At 34.8% G+C, this 16,959-nt stretch overlaps 1 protein-coding gene and 1 long non-coding RNA gene across 2 annotated transcripts in view; one reads left to right on the forward strand and one right to left on the reverse strand.

The window, feature by feature from the left end:
* The window catches only part of LOC126891698 (nitric oxide synthase, salivary gland), a 1,179,385-nt gene that overhangs the window by 247,352 nt on the left and 915,074 nt on the right, over nt 1-16,959 (reverse strand). The window lies entirely within an intron of this gene.
* LOC126891704 (uncharacterized) lies at nt 5,149-5,990 on the forward strand. Its single transcript, XR_007700513.1, has 2 exons — nt 5,149-5,513; nt 5,878-5,990. It is a non-coding gene; the product is annotated as an uncharacterized LOC126891704 (long non-coding RNA).

The following is a 16,959-nucleotide window of genomic DNA, read 5'->3' on the forward strand; positions in this document are numbered from 1 at the left end:
GTGTTGTATTTTCTTTTTCAGGCTATTTATGAACGGCACTGGGTGTAATCTTCTTACATCCCCGCCAAACCTTATCTTCACGTCATCTGTGCTATGTATAACCATTTCTCTTCTTTCTCCTACATTTTGTTGCGTCCGGTTTTCGGTGACTTGTTTTTCTATTTCTGTGATTCTTTTTTCCACTTCTTCTCTGTCTACTTGAATAGCATTTTCCAACTTATTTTCCAAATTTTCTATTTCCTTTTTCTGGCAATTCGTTATTTCCTTTATTTTGCTTTTGATTTCTTTAATCTCTGTCTCTTGTTGTCCCATATCGTTCTTGATCATTGTCAAACATCCTTTTACTTCCTTTTCATACTTTCCTATGCGTTCCTCCATTTTCTTGTTGTTCTCTTCTATTGCTTGTTTCATCTTTTGTTGTGTTTCATCCATTTTTTGATCCAATTTTTGTTGTGTTTCATCCATTTTTTGATCCACTTTTTGTTGTGTTTCATCCATTTTTTGTTGTGTTTCATCCATTTTTTGATCCAATTTTTGTTGTGTTTCATCCATTTTTCGATCCACTTTTCGTTGATTGTCATCCAGTTTTTGTGACTGGAGTTGCATCAGTTGTAATAGTTTATCTATTCCTGATAATTCTTGCTGTTCTGATGCCATGATTGTCGTGTCTAAAATCTCTTCTTGGTCTGAATGTTCTTTTTGTTTTTTGTTGTCTTTGCTTTGGCTTCTTGTCACAGACATTTGTTTTCAAAAAGTACTATCCCCGCCAAATATGAAATTTTTCTAGTATGTTACCAAGACGACTTTTTCTCACCCAAATATTATAAATTGTCAATAAATATATCAAATGTAACTATCGTAAAAATAAAATATTAAATCAGTTATGTAAAATTTGTACCTAAAGAGATCTAAAATTTTATGTTGTCAAATGTAAGTATCTCACTTTTTACCACAGGCATATAAATTTTCAAATACCGGCTTTACTCTTTCTATCCTTCAAATTTGCCACTAGAAATACTTTACAATGCTTTCCACGTTGGACGACAGTTGTTGTGATCTTGATTATTGATATGAGATAATATTTTTATATGTCATTTAATTTAATCAATGCATTAATAATAATCTAATTAATTTACCAGATCACATATCAATATGTTTTCAATCTCAGGGCTTTTTATAAAATTAATTACTTACATACGTGGCTTCTAAGTATTTCTTAATGGTTCCTAATCGGGATAGGAAAGAAAAGAGTAAAATAATAACACATATGGGTTACAATTGTAATCAAAATATTGTTTATTTTATTTAAATGGCAATCACTGCTTAATATTTGCTATATCTTATTATTCTTAAACATAACATTTACACATGGGAATCTTATTTCCTTTTGATTTCCAATTGAAAGTTTTTATTAACATTTAAATATTATGATTTATCAGCAACAATTCTATTTAAGTTTGATGAAGCTTTTCTGATATTATTGATTATGTTTCTTCAATTTTAAATGTGGTATTTACTACGAAAAACCCATACATTCATGTCCAAACAAATGAGACTGACCTTTTTCTGGTGCACTGAGAATGTCTTTCACACAAGACCCGTTTCCTGCTATCCTTGGCTGCAATCAAAACCTCGTCCTGGCTTCCAGTAATGTTCTCCTCTGAAACTAGCTCGTATAGCTCTCGTTTCCTGCTTCTGTCGTGATGCTGTGTTCTACCTTTTTCGAAACTGCAATCAGCTACCGGGAACTCTTGGCTCAAGGAGGTTCTTTTACTCTCAACCTGGCCTACCTCTCGTTCTACGATAGATACTCCACACTCACGGAACTACACCGGCTTTCTCACTCTCCGTACACTACCGTCTACCACTCGACTTCACTTCTCGACAGCTCAAAACATTCTCCTCTCTATTTGTCATTCATTCCCCTACTTTCTAAATATCCCTTCCAGATTCACAAATCAAACTTCCACCACCAACTCTCATTCGCAGTATTCCTCAAAACCAATTTTTAAACTTTCTAAATATGCTTAATGGATTTCAAAGAAAATAGTTAATTCCCATTCTAAAATTACTTTCTACTATATACAAATTTTAATGACCTATTCTCTATTTCCACTTAGTCTTATTTAGCATCGGCTAATGACCGATCCTTCCGCGAACAACGATAATGGCCTATTATCGATTTCACTTGAGTCTTATTTAATCACTTCTTAAAATTAAATATAACAATTTGTTGTATACAGGTTGTTCTAAATTTATATGCCCGTGGTTGAGAAAATTGAAAATATTTTATATTAAATTGAATTTTGTCTATAATTATCAAATTTTAATTTTCATATCAAATAGAAATATAACAATATATATATATATATATATATATATATATATATATATATATATATATATATATATATATATATATATATATATATATATATTGTAAACCCCAATTCATGATTAAAGGTAAGAACAGAACAAGTGGGTCGAGGTGGAGGTGTAGGTCGCGGTGGATGCTACTAGTTGAGTCGCGGTCGATGTCGACAGCACATAGCAAGGAGGTTACCTGCGCTGTCACTCGAGATAGAACCACTATCAAGTGAAGTAGTTTAATGAAATTTGTATGACAAAAAGACTGTGCATTTGCGATGTTGTGTCAGTCAAGTGATGATAGTGATGAAATGTCAGCTGTAAATAATTAGATCCTCCTTCATATTTTAAAAATTTACTGAATTTAAGTACAGATTAAGAAAAAAAAAAAGAAGTTATGAAAAACTTTTCTAAAATAAACCTAAGAGAGGAAGTAAAAGTACAAGGAGCAATAAAATACGACAGATGGCTTGTTTGTTACAGATAAGAGAACATGCAGAAAAAATATAATTAGGCAAAAAAAGAGTCAGATGAAAAAGTTAATGGGAGAAAATGTATTCATAAATGATAATATAACTATCAAATAAAGATAAATGATAAAATACCTAACTGAAAAATGTAAAGAAAGACAGATCATAATAGACGGAGAAGAATAGAGATGGGAAAAGGATCGCATATTTTAAAAATATTGGGATGAAAAAAAAACGGGGAGTAGTGTACAAAAAAACAGAAATCGGAAAACTAGGACAATATGGCAAAAAATATCATTAAGGAAAAAGTGACGAAACCCTATGAAGATGAAGATGAGAAAAGAAACGCATATTTTAAAAATATTGGGATGAAAGAAAAAACGGAGAGTGGAGAACAAGGAACAGCAAACAAGTCGACAAACGAGGACAATATGTATGTGGCAAAAAATATCATTAAGGAAAAACTGGCGAAACTCTATGAAAACAGACAAAAATAAATTAAATTATCGAATGAAAAGCACAAAATAAATAGACACACCAAGTAAGAAAAGAAGAACATATTATATGGAAAATCGGAGCGGGGAATATAAACAGCATAAACGGTAAAGAAATAAGACTCAACAAACAACCTGGTGGTCCGAATAAATAAAAAAAAAACAAGTAAAAGTGAATAAAAAGCATGAAAACAATATCTGAAAGATAAAACAAACGAGAATTACAATAACTATAAAAATGAAAACATGAAGTTAAAAATATAAGTAAAAGCAGCAAAGAGAGATAATTGGGAAAAATGCGAAGATAACTGGAAGAAGATAGCAAAAGTAACCAAAAGCTATTGTATAGAACTCTGTATATTGTATAAGAACATCAAATATCTACTTAAAAGACGGAAACCACACATTAAAGACCTATTAACGGATATATACCAAGATGACATTAATGAAAAACAAAATAATATATTGGAAGATAACACTTCTTCCTCTTCTACGGCACTACAGCCCAAATTGAGCCTTGGACCCCTACGGCGCCCACGGACTCCTAAAAGGGCTTGTGCGTCGCTGTTCACTATGTCTTCCCAGCGCTTTCTTGACTTTCCAACCGGTCTCTTTCCCTGCATTCTAGCATTCAGTGCTCTTTTTGGTAGCCTATCCGCTCCCATTCTTATCATATGCCCGGCCCATTGAAATCTTTGTATTTTAATGAAGTCTGACAGGGGTGCTTCCTTATAAAGTTGATAAAGTTCGTTGTTATATCGACTTCTGAAGATTCCGTTTTCCCTTACAGGTCCTAGTATTCTCCTCAGTACTTTCCTTTCGAATGTGTCGAGTTTGTTTTTGGATGTTTCTTTCAGGACCCAGGCTTCACTGCCATAGCATGTTATTGGTCGAATTAAAGTTTTATAGATTCTCATGTTTGTATTTCGGTGGACACTTCTAGACCGAACTATATGGGAGAGGGCAAAATAAGCTCTGTTTGCCTGCGTTATTCTCTTCCGCATTTCTCCGTCTTCTGATCCGTCGGTATATATTTCTACTCCCAGGTATGTAAACTTTCCAACCGTTTCAATGTCATATTCATGTCTATAATGTTTTGTGGGACTATATTTCTTCTCGTCCGAGTCATTATTTTTGTTTTTTATGTCATCGGCATAAGCGGCAAGTTGAACCGTTCGGTTGGCCAGTAGGTTTCCTTGTCCAGTTTGCATTTGCCTAACCGCATACTCCAGTGTTAAACAATGTTGGGTCTCCCTGCTTTAGTCCCTGAGAAATTTTGAAAAAGTCTGTCCGGTGGTTTTGTATGCGTACACATGCCTGAGTTTGTAGCAGATGGATTTCTACTACAATGTTTTATAAAAAATATCCATTAATTTTAATCCTATCCCAAGAAAAATATTTATTTTTCTAATATATTTTGTGAGTTAATATATCATTAAAAATTCTAAGCCGTCCCTGCTTATGAGTAATACTGTTTGTTTCGCAACATAGTAAAATCATAGGAAATTTCCTGTTTACTTGTATAAACATTTATTGTTCTGGAAGATCCGTTGAAAAATCCCAGTATATTTCCCTTAAGTTTTGAGCGCTAAAAACCCTATGATATTATTGGTCTGAATTTTGAAAGATCCTTGAGTTGTAGTTGACGATTGGTCAATAGTTTTGGTCGAAATATCGAGAAGAAATGTATCCGTTGGACGCGAGAGAGACGTGACGATGCAAGATAGTTCTAAAAGTACGGTAGTCTGAAAGGATGTTTGAAGAATAAGCATCTTTTTGTGTAGAACTCAACAGACTCACAAAGAAACGCACTTTGCCGGCTTTAAAATGGTTTTCTTTTTATGGTAAAAAAAGTGAAGGACTGGCAGTTTGTCCAGTAAATGTCAAGGAATATTATTACAATAGTTTCACAACATTTTACATGGATATATTCTTGTGAAACACTATTATTGTTATGCAGTTTGGTTTGCCGGCGGTAAAAAGAGAAAGTGCGTGGTTTTCTGGTTTCCTGTTTTTGATGATGTTATGGTAACATTCCTGTATTGAAGATGATATTTGATTTGGTATCAATTTTATCCTGTTTCCAGTTTTGTAATGATTTGAATGTCTTCCCTCCCCCCAATCTCGAATGGAAAATTTTGAAGTTCCAAGTGTGACATGTGACATGAATTTTTGTTTTAAGGTATGATAATGTTTATTTTAATATAATTCACAAGTGGATATTAATTTGGTAAAGGTTTTACATATTTAAATAATTTGTTTTCAACATGGATTCTTGGAAAGTTTTATGTAAAGTAAATCTAATGGCAGTGACTTTTGACAGCCATAAGTCAAATTTTTGTTTTGGTACACTGCTAAAAATAAGGTTAAGAATTGTAAAATCATGTATTTGTTTTTATTATTCATTTCTTGTTTGAGAATATGTTTATTCTCATAATAAAAGGTATAAAGGTTTAAATAAACATTATAAAATGTACACATTTTTATTTATGTAACCTCTTTCTTCAAGAAAATTATTAACAGATATCTAATACAAGCGAATTAAGTTTTAGAATAGAAGAAAATGTAATGGCATAGAAGCCAATAAAGGTAAATGATAGCCCAGTATAACCCCAACGAGGAATCTACGATGAATGTCCTCCCAGTTGGTTTCCAGTAAGTACTCGATATGAGAATTTGAGGATTTTTTCAAACGGCGTCCCAATTTGTTTAAATAGTAGGAAAGTCCTCAAGTCTGTGTAAGTATCCTTTGCTTATTTGGTTATGTAGTTAGTCTTCTTTAAACCCTCCTACCCCTCCCAACGAATCTACGACCTGCCACCGCACAAAAAATGAGCTGTCGTTCGCATGAAGGTTTGCGTGTCTGTTCCTTCTACTAGCCCCATTATGACCCCCCAGTATCTTGGTAGATAGTCTTTCCTTGTCCCCATTTGAGCAGGTAAAACGTTTCAAGTTTCATCCATTGTGGCTTTAATGAGTCTTATTAGCTTGTGTGGTATTGCCAATTCAGCCAATATATAGTATAGTTTGTTCCTTTTGACTGAGTCATTTGAAGCTAACACAGAAAACTCAATAAACGGAGAAGCAACAAAGACGTTTAAGTATTGAAAATCTCCCTAAGGGGATAGAATAACAATAGAAACACAAATTATAAAAAATATGGGGAACAAACATCACCAAAAATAATGAATGAAATATGGAAAAATTAAAATATACTGGAAGGTTGGAAAGAGTGACAGAAAAGTGAAGAAAAGAAAGAGTGAAAGATAGTACCCATAATCATGGGCACACATATAAAAATTTTTAGAGGGGGGCAGACGTGAAGATGTTGGATATTACATTTTATATACTTTGGTTGAAAATATTAAATTTAATTTTTTGTTCTTTCTCGAGAAGTTAGGAGGGCGCACGCACCTCTGCCCATTAGTATAGGCGCCCATGCCCATAATACAAAAATTGGAGGTAGAAGAGAATGTAATAACTACCGAGGCTTGACGTTACTATGTACCGGGTGTCCCAATAAGAATGGCTCTCGGCCATATCTCAGGAAATATTTATAGTAGAGCTTTGAAATAAAAAATTTTATAACAAAAGTTGCCTCAGGAAAAGCCTGGAAATTATTTTCATAATTGTGGGACCACCGCTAGAGGGCGTAATTGAATATCAAAAATTAAAAAATCTAAATTTTACAAAATTTTCCTAATGAAGGGGCACTGGAAATCCGATCGTCGTATTCTTCATAAAATTCTACGCATATTTGATTTGACAAGTTTAGGTCTACCTTTGGAAATAAGAGGTGGGGGTGAGTGGGAACCTTGTTATGAAAAACTGGCTGTGAGTCCGGTTCTGCTTAATCAAATCTTGCAAACTTGGTCTTGTTGAAGACAGATCTTTTTCGTCAATGTAAAAGTTATGATTTCGAACCAACTTACTGAGTAATATGCCAGCTAGAAGGCGTTATTTAATTTTTTTCAGAAATCTAGTGTTCCTTGGAAAATATTAAATACAAACATGCATTTTTAATACCATATTACAAAATTAGACAAAATTAGCAACAGAATAGCGAAAACCGCATGTTAATACCTTTTTTCTATCTCGAGATATCTTACAAAACGTGTAAATTTAAAAACATAACTGTTACTGTCACCGGTAAACGAAATAATTCATTAAAAGTAGTGTGCTATGGAAACAACAAAGAAAAATTTTCCAGGTGTCAACGTATATTAGGTCTTTTCAACGCTTCTCATTTGTTTCGAGCCTCGTTCATATCTCGTATATTAATATTATACACGGATTATACGGCATATGACAGAGGCTCGAAACAAATGAGAAGCGTTGAAAAGCCCTATTACAAAGAAATAAAAACAACTATTTAGTGATGACATAAACGTTCAAATTTTTGCCCATCATTTTCGTTGCAAACATTTACTCTTTCAAACAGATTGAAAGATTGAACAGCAGTCTCAATTTCTGCTCTCGATATGCTTTGAATGGCGTTTAGTATTCTCTGGATAATGTATTCTAGAGTAGTGTATGATGGGCAACAATTTGAATATTTAGGTCGTCACTAAGTAGTTCTTTTTGTTCTGTGTTATATTTAATTTTAATAGTATTGTTTCTCTTTATATTGTTGTTTTAATTAATTATATTTTTATACGTTGACATCTGGAAAATGTTATTTTGTTTTTTTCCACAGCACACTACTTTTCATTAACTTAGTTTACCGGTGATAGTAACAGTTATGTATAAAATTTAATCTAATTTTATAAAGTATGATTAAAAATGCATACTTCTATTTAATATTTTCCAAATACTAGACTAGATTTCTGAAAAAAATTAAATAACGCCTCCCAGCTGGCTTATTACTTATTAGGATGGTTCAAAATTATCACGATTACATTGAAGAAAAAGATCTGTCTTCAGCAAGACCCAGTTTTCAAAATTTGATTTAGCAGAACCGGACTTACAGCCATTTTTTCATAACAAGGTTCCCACTCACCCCCACCTCTTATTTGCAAAGGTAGAATTAAACTTGTTAAATCAAATATGCGCAGAATTTGATGAAGAATACAATAATCGGATTTCCAGTGCCCCTTCATTAGGAAAATTTTGTAAAATTTAGATTTTTTTATTTTTGATATTCAATTACGCCCTCTAGCGGTTGACCCACAATTATGAAAATAATTTCCAGGCTTTTCCTGAGGCCACTTTTGTTATAAAATTTTTTATTTCAAAGCTCTACTATAAACGGTTCCTCAGATATGGCCGAGAGCCATTCTTATTGGGACACCCGGTACAATGTACGTGTACGAAACGAAAGACATTGGAGATAAGAGGATAGACATGGACAGACGTAAATATGTTGACAAGAAGCCGCAAAGAATGGGAGAAATTAGTGAAGAAGTAAATTAAACCTTACACCATTATGATATAAAGATTTTTGATTGTATAGAAATAATTATTTATCCTACCGAAAATACCATTTTAACACCGAAAATCATTAAGACTAAATAATATTGACAAGAGAGATTTTATCCGCCGATATCAAAACTTTTGCCAAGCAAATGTATTTTAGAGCCGTATTATCTTCCACAAGTAGCCAAGCAGCTGACAAATCCATATTTTCTATAAAAGTAATCATAATACCTCCGATGCTATAAAGGTATTCGAAAGGAAATAACATTATTTCCCTGAGAAAGCAATGTTTTTATAACAGAAAAAAACTTTTGTTGTCAACATATGATATATTCGCCGTGATATTTCAGAAGCTTTTATAAAAAATGTGTCCACTTATCCTATTGTGTTAAGTATCCCAAATCACGTCCTATTGTTAAAGTTTCTTGTATTGAGCATTTTTTCGTATATGTTTAATAAACAATGATTTTGTATTGAAAGGTTCTGGAATTGTCATACTAAAAGCAGATCGATGATCGAGGATTGAAACATGCATAATTTATTACAGGGAATATTATAATAAAGAAACTCTAAAAAATATTTCAGTCCAAAAACAACTTGTAAAAAAAATTGTATAGCGTAGTTTTTAACACAACAAAAATTATATTATATAATTCAGATTGTAATGATACTTTTTACTTCTGTTTGTAAATATTTGGCAAATGCTTGTATCATCAATTATATATTATATAATTATCAGTTCTATTTGTCCACTGCTGAACGTAGGCCTCCTGTAAAATTTTCCACCTATCTCTATTTTGAGCTTACATTCAATTTGTGGTGATGCGCTTATATTATCCATACATATAGTCAGTAGTCGTCCTCTGCTGTGATATGTCTGCCATTCCAAAATCTGTCTGGTTCATCTATCATCCGTCAATCTGGAAACATCTCCGACCTAGGCCCATTTAGCCATGGCTATTCTTTCAAATGCACCGTGACTCCTGTTCTTCTTATTTTTAGGTTTCGTACTTTATCTCTGATGGTAATACCTTTTTTTTGGGAGGTGAGAATCTTTAAAAGACCGTCTGGAAATGTGTCCCAAATGTGTCGGATTCAGTCCTGCTCGCTTCATCGCGGGCCGAGCCGCCTACCGACTAAACTCACCCCCTATTTCTCCAGCCGACGGGTCAGGAACCGCACTTAGCGTACATATCTGAGCCGCCGACCTTACTCTTAACCCCCCTCTGCACTTTTTGCCGTGCATTCCTCCGGCGCAACCCTCCCGCGGGCGGAGCAACCGGGGTGCCCCCCCACGACGGAACTAGCAAAACAGAACCAGTTGGTAATTACGAGTAACGCCAAACATTCTTACTTTCATCAATTCATTCATTCAATACACACTTTCATTAAAAACAGAAATCAAAACAGAAACAAAACGAGAACCACAAGAGGCACTCAGCCTGAGTAGTAGGTAAAAGTCCTCCCCCTACTGAATGCCTCCTGAAACATGCACCACAGTTAAATAAGATTAGAATAAAAACGGTAACATGTTAAATAAATAAAATTGATAAATAAATAAAGACGTAGATAAAACATAATAAATAAAATAAAATAAGGGCAGTCAGCGTAGATTGAATGTAAAGAGTCCTCCCCCGCTGATTGCATTGCATGCCACAAACACGTTAAAAAAATTTAATAAAAATGAATAATGACGATTGGTCATCCCGCTTGCAGACGCCTCTCTTTTTCCTCTTTGTGCTTAATTGTCTTGGTGACAAAAGCAATGATCAGGTCGAAGTCTCTCTTGCTATCGATAGCTTTATCAATTAGCTCATGAGGCTCGCCTAGAGGGGATCCCAGACCCAGCTGTAGCTCGGTACGCCCCGCGTGATATGCAGGGCACTCAAACACAACATGCTGCGCGTCATCCACCACTCCACAGTCGGGACACAGATCGTCTCCGGTCTTTCCTATACGATAGGTAAATTTCCTAAACGAACCATGTCCCGTCAAGAATTGTGTGAAGTAATAGTTGACGCGCCGATACCGGCAATCGTACCATCTCACCACATCCGGAGTCAGGGATCTCGTCCAGGCCGCCTTTTCGACTTCGGCTGTCCATTCCCTATGCCACATCTGTAGACTTCTCGTCCTTTCCTGTGGTCCTGAACCTATTGCTTCCTTGCCACTTTGGTACATTCGGACTCTACCTCCGGCCAGGATGTGCACCGGAAAGCACCAGCCACCACCTGTAAGGCAATGGTTGATACAAAGGTTTTCTCTGGGCCCTAAGAAGCATGTCTTTGTACTTTCTCATTCGAAGGACCTCGTGCCACACTGAGGCCCCGTATAAAACTATAGATAGAATTGAGTGTAGCATCACCGTTCTTTTCTGGGATCCTGGACCCCCTCTATTTGGCATCAGCTTGTTAAGTGTGGAGGTCCTTTTTCCTGCCTTCCGACATGCTTCTTGTACATGTGCTCCGAATGCAATCCTGTCGTCAAATATTATACCTAAGTTTTCACTGTCTTCTGGGGTCTTATGGCGGAGCCTTTGTATTCAAATGTAATATTTCTTTTTCTCGGTCCCCTCAAGATTATGGCTTTCGTCGTCTCCACTGCTAACTTTAGGTCGTTTTTTTCTATCGAAGCCGCGGTCTTTCGTATTGCTCTATTAACTTTTTATATTATTCCCCCATTCGTGTCGTCTTCGATTAGTAAAGCTAGATCGTCCGCGTATGCAATCGCTCTCACTCCTCTCTCTTTGTTTACTTCTAGTACCCCATTATACAGGGTGTCCAGAAACTCTACCGACAAACGAGGACAGGAGATTCCTCAGATAATTTTAAGACAGTTTAACCCAATTCACCTAGTCCGAAAATGCTTCCTAAGGGAGCTAGAGCTCTTTGAAGATGGCGTCATGTAATTAGTTTTTCTTAAATACCTCCAGAACGCGTTTATTTAGAAAAACGAAAATTGGTATACATATTTACTTTGAAGAAATGAATCGATCCCATCTATTGCGAATTTCTAGTACAGGTCATAGGCGTCCGTTTTGGGTAGGCCAACGGTTATTTTATCGCCTAACTTTTTGTCTTTAATTTTTAAGCATTTTTGACTCTGAATTATTAAATTGTGAGTTATTCTAGTACTAAAAGGTACTCTTAGTTTAAGTCGATAGGATACACCGTTTTCTAGAAAAATCGATTTGAAAATTTTTCGTTCCTTGAATTAAAAAAAAAAAAGATTAAAAAAAACTATTTAGAAAGATGAAAACTGCTACATTTATTTATATTCCAGAGATTATTCGATTTCATTAATGGCGAATTTCTAGTACCGGTCATAGGCGTCCGTTTTGGGTAGGTCAATAGTTATTTTATAGCATAACTTTATTGTCTTTAATTTTTAAGTATTTTTGACACTAGATTATTCAATTATGAGATATTCGAGTACTAAAAGTTACTCTTGCTTTAAGTTGGTAAAATACATTTTTTTTAAATTTTTTTTAACTTTTTTTTTTCAAATTCCCAAAACTAAAAACTTTCAAATCGATTTTTCTATAAAACGGTGTATCCTACCGACTTAAATTAAGAGTACCTTTTAGTACTAGAATACCTCACAATTTAATAATCCAGTATCAAAAATGCTTAAAAGTTGAGACAAAAAAGTTATGCGATAAAATAACCGTTGCCCTACCCAAAACGGATGCCTATGACCGGTACTAGAAATTCGCAATGGATGGAATCGATTCATTTCAGGAAAGTAAATATGTATACAAATTTTAGTTTTTCTAAATAGAAGCATTCTGGAGGTATTTAAGAAAAACTAATTATATAGCGCCATCTTCAAAGAGCTCTAGCTCCCTTAGGAAGCATTTTCGGACTAGGTGAATTAGGTTAAATTGTCTTAAAATTATCTGAGAAATCTCCTGTCTTCGTTTGTCGGTAGAGTTTCTGGACACCCTGTATAATATATTTCATAGTAAGGGTCCCAGGACTGACCCCTGGGGTACTCGCGCTGATGGTAATACCTAACATTCATCTTTAAGGAGCGTGTTGTGTAACTCTTATTTTATTTATTGGTACTTTTGTCAGACTGCTTTCACGTCATAAGTAAGAATCCCCAACTGATATATTGGACTTGAAAATGTTTTTCCATCTACCAAATGCGAAACCTATTCTTCTTTGTATTTCAGTTGTCTGATTATCTCGGCCTAAGAGAATCTCATGCCCTACATATTTGTAAGCTATTACTTGGTCGATGCTATGGCTTTGAATTTAAATTTTATCTGGCTTTGACTATAAGGCTGGTCATACATTTTGTCTTTGAGGTGTTAATTTTGATAAAAATTACGTTTGACGATTCGTAGCACGTTTCTACCATTTCTGTAGCTATAATAACGCTACTAGATATTAAAACGATGTCATCGGCATATCTTAGGTACTTTAGATCTTCTCCAATTATATTAATTCCCATATGATCCTCTCATTCTATTCGCTTGAACATTTATATTTCAGCACAGCTAACAATAAATTCGGAAGATAGTTTCACCCTGTCTGATTCCACGTTCTACTCGGAACTAAAGGGTATCTTCATGAAGTCGGACACAAGCTGAAGTTTCGTAGATACTGGTAATCAAGGCAATATATCGGTAATCAATGCGGCAGTCCACCAATGCTCGAAGCAATTTATGACGATCTATAGTATCAAATGCCTTTTCGCAGTCTACGAACGTAAGAAAGATATTCTTGTTGTATTCTGTGCACTTTCTTATTAGCGTTTTAATAACTTGTAGGTGACCATTTGTTCCGTATCCATAGTGGAACCCCAGCCTGTTCTCAAGGTTGGTAACTATCCAGATTATTTACTTTTCCTTCATTTTCCTTGTATTGTAAGGCGAAGTAGATGGTATTTAGCTCCTCTAATTATTATTTGGCCGAAGTATTCTGGTTTTCTTCTTTTTATGATGTATATGATCAGATTGGAATCTGCAGATTGGAATATTGGAATCAATCAGCAGTGCTCCGAATAGATAGAGAATATACAGATCAGGTCAAAATCTTAAGGGGGAGTGAGACAGGGATGCATAAGTTCACCGCTGATATTAAATCTGTACTCAGAGCATTTTTGAAGAGGCTCTTAAAGATATTGATGAAGGCATCTAAATAAATGGAGTCAAGCTCAGTAACCTGCGGTATGCAGATGATACAATAGTGTTTGTCAATACCATAGAAGGGCTGCAAAACTTAATGAATAAAATAAATGAAACTCTGTAGAACATATGGACTAGATATAAACACCAGCAAAACCAAGCTAATGACCATCAACAAGCAAAACATAACTGGAGCAAATCTGTATGTGAACCAAATGAGAAAAGAACGTATCTCACAATACAACTCTTTGGGAACTGTAATCAATGAGTCATGAGACAATACTCAAGAGATTAAATGTCGCATCGGAAATGCAAAGAGTGCATTCTTGACTATGAGCTCTGTGTTCAAGACCCATGACATCACTTTAAAAACAAAAATAAGGCTCCTTAATTGTAACGTGTACTCAGTGCTTCTATAGGGAGTGGAAACGTGGACATTGAAGGCAGAAACTCTATCGAAAGTTCAAGCTTTTGAGCTATGGTTGTACAGAAGGATCCTGAAGATACCATGGACAGACAAAGTCACCAATGAAGAAGTACTACGGAGGATGAACACAACCGCAGATTTAGTCAACATCGTGAAGGGCCGTAAGCTGCAGTACTTGGGACATATAACGAGGAATCAAGGCAGATACGAGCTACTTCAGTGTACTTTACAAGGTAAAATTGGACGAAGGACGAAGAAGAATATCCTGGCTTGCTGACTTGAGAGCATGGTATAAAAAGACCTCAACACAACTATTCCGTATAGCAACCAACAAAGTTATCATAGCCAGAATGATCGCCAACGTTCGGAACGGACAGACACCTTAAGAAGAAGAAGAATTAGCAGATATTTTGAATTCATAATTTGAAGAACATCTTCAATGGAAGTGTGCGAAACCCACGATATTTTTAGGATGCATCGACAGCACAACAACCCGAATGCTTCTAATTTTTTTTTTAATTGTGGTTTTTAATTTCCATGTCTCATAACCATACAATAGGATAGTCCACACATAAGATTTCATGATCTTCTTGCGACTACTCATCGACAGGTTTCTGTTACATAAACCAGTGGCGGCTGGTGGGGTAAAACTTTGGGTAGGCCACGACAGCAAATTAAAAATAGCTATGCATAATACATAATATGCAAATAAAAATTTATTTTTATGTATACAAATATTAACTGTAACAGATTTACATTTAATTATATTTTTAAAACTAAATAAAATTATGAACTAATATATACAAATAGTTTACATATTTTATTATTTATAGAGCAGGTTTATTCTTCTCTCTTTGCTTTGTGCAAATTTGTCAGTTACAATTCGATAATTATGTTACAAGTGGCAACGAGGCTTGGCAATGTTTTATTAATTGTTATGTTAAAAGAATACTAATTCAAATTTCGATTGTATTTTATTATTCTTAAATCTACTTAATACATTTTAATACATGTGGCTTCTTCTGCCGCCATCTGTCCACCTGCCGCTCAGTCATCAACCTGACAAGACACTTGACAGGAGGCATGAAAACACAAAACATAGAACAACAAAATGTATAACTAACTACACAACAGGCGAAGGCCTATTTCAATCGGACCTATACACCAAGCATAACACGGCAATATTCGCGATGAAAAACAAAGTAGCTGACCTCTGGTGGAATAGATTTAAACTACTATAAGTGGTATAAACAAACCAGAAAATTGTTGATTTGAATGAAATTTGGTCACTATTAAGAAATTTTTAGTAAATTTCAGCATTATGAGTACATTAAAATAGTTTAAATCAAATCGGTATTGTTCTATTCCTCAATTGAATGTTTGTTTATACCATTTATATCGGCCATTTTCTTGCATTCGACCTGCCCTCTCTATTGCGTTTCAATCGCGAATTAAAATCATTCTCCGGCAAGCTGCTTAACTTCAAACGCTTTTTGTACGGAGATCTTATGTGAGCGGGGTCGGCCAGCTCCGAGCGAGCCTATTAATGATATTTAAAATGACTGAATACAATTCGATGGTTTCTGTGATAATAAATAATATATAACAATGTTGTCATAACGGACGCTGATGTATTTAGTGATTTAGTACATTAAAAAGTTATTTACATGCTTTAACATAACTTTTAAATATTTATATCTTTTTCAATTTTAAAGATCTTAAAATTATTGGGTAGGCCCGGCCTATCCTGCCTACTCCCAAAAGCCGCCACTGACATAAACTGGTGTCCAGGTTATAAAAGCCTTACGTGATATTTCGATCCATGTTATTAGTTCTTCATCAGTTAGAATTTACATTTAACCCCATTCTTTATTAATATTTAAACTGCAATCCACTTTGTCTTTGAAATGTTGATTTTTGAAATATTGATTTTTTTGAAATGTTTGAAATGTTGAAATGTTGATTTTCGAAATGTTGATCTTTGAAATGTTGATTTTCTTTATTTATACGTCCATGGCTCGAGGTCACACACTTTCTTCCAGTTAGACTCTTTGGTAAATTCCTGTTCTATTTTTACAGCTCCTAATGTAAAATTAACATAAAAAAATAAAAATGTATACCATTTTTATTCATTCAGTTGCGGTGCGAAACCAAAACTGTCTTAATTTTTACTGAGATCAGAGAGTGCAGCCAGCACTCTTATCGACGATTTCACCTCTTTTTAGAGGTTCATCAGAGACTGCATAGGCTGCTTTTCTCTGGTCCAGGTAAAAATCTTCGACATATCCATCTCCCACCGCAACTGACGAGATGGTAGTAGGTGCCTAGCGGCATCTGCTAAATAAAAGACTAAGTTTTTCAACCTAATAAAAATATTTGTAAATTAAATATTTTTAAAAGATTTTTAATTGAAAAACTTTATTGGCCCATTTCCTGGTGACAACCTCCAAGGCTTCTACAATATGCAAGCACATGGATGCTGCAGTGAAGACTAAGGGGAAGGAATTCTACACTATGCAATTCACAACCCCCGTCTGCAGCGTGGTAAAGTTCCAGCGGAAAATGGACCTAGTTACTCTATAGGAGTAATACTAATAAAAATAAAAATGTATACCATTTTTATTCATTCAGTTGCGGTGCGAAACCAAAACT

This window comes from Diabrotica virgifera, chromosome 9 (genome assembly GCF_917563875.1).
Source record: "Diabrotica virgifera virgifera chromosome 9, PGI_DIABVI_V3a".
In the NCBI taxonomy this organism is placed as follows: Eukaryota; Metazoa; Arthropoda; class Insecta; order Coleoptera; family Chrysomelidae; genus Diabrotica; species Diabrotica virgifera.